General features: G+C 63.9%; 1 non-coding gene across 1 annotated transcript in view; it reads right to left on the bottom strand.

Annotated features, from left to right (window-relative positions):
* Positions 1-31: 31 nt before the first annotated feature.
* The window catches only part of LOC104849633, a 4293-nt gene continuing 3466 nt past the window's right edge, over positions 32-858 (bottom strand). The window contains exon 4 of the transcript XR_004515778.1: positions 32-88. This is a non-coding gene — a transcript (Xg glycoprotein (Xg blood group)). The remainder of the gene's footprint in view (positions 89-858) is intronic.

The raw sequence follows: 858 nt of genomic DNA, 5'->3' as shown, positions 1-858 counted from the left end.
GGATGACCGGGCAGCCGAGCAGCACCCCTACCTGCAGGCGGCTTGGGCCGGGGCGGCTGGTACCCTTCGTCCGCGTTGTTCCAGTGTCCTGCGGGAAGACCACACAGCACGGTCGCACACGTGCCACGCGTGGGCTGCTGCCCCGGGCCCTTTGCTCATGACGACCCTGTGGCCGAGCTGCCCTCTCTGGCACACCGACATCTCTGGCAGCAGCTCACGAGGGGAGCTGTGCTCTCAGGAAACCCGGGACCCGTGTGTGAACACAGTCCCGGTGTCCTGGGAGGCTGACGGGTGGCCGGGTGGCCTGCACCCTGGAGGACACAACCTGGTCCCGGTCCTTGCGGGGATCTGCTGAGCACAAGCTTCCTGGTGCCCGGATGCCTCTCCTCCATGCAGCCACTTCTCCCACCCCATCCCCACGCACCACAGGGCCTTTGCATGTGCCATCCTGGCTGATTTCTCTTGTCTGTCCCTTCTGCCTCAGTTGCCCCGTCCTGCCACGAGCCACGTGTCCACCCTAGGGACACTGCTCACGATGGCACTGACCATGCCTGGGTCCCCAGCCCAGATGTGAGCTCCCTGGCTCCCACGGCTCCATCCTCTTTTTATGTGAGCGCTCTGATTTACAAAATATCACCACGCCCCTTCGTGTCTCTGCCTACAGCCCAGGGCCAGGAGTAGCTGACCAGCTGGGCCTCCAGGGGACAATATTGAGGAGCTTTTCATGACCCCAACTGAGAGGCTGGAGCAGCCGACCTCGGACCGAACCCCCGAGCCCATGAGCCAAATACAAATCTCTGTTCCTTTACACCGCGGCTGCCCGGCCTTAGCGGGTCCGACCTCCGCTCCCCTCCGAGC

This window comes from Fukomys damarensis, unplaced genomic scaffold (genome assembly GCF_012274545.1).
Source record: "Fukomys damarensis isolate Sample0158 unplaced genomic scaffold, DMR_v1.0_HiC HiC_scaffold_39, whole genome shotgun sequence".
In the NCBI taxonomy this organism is placed as follows: domain Eukaryota; kingdom Metazoa; phylum Chordata; class Mammalia; order Rodentia; family Bathyergidae; genus Fukomys; species Fukomys damarensis.
The sequence above is the reverse complement of the archived record's forward strand: the minus strand, read 5'-3'. Positions and strand labels throughout refer to the sequence as shown.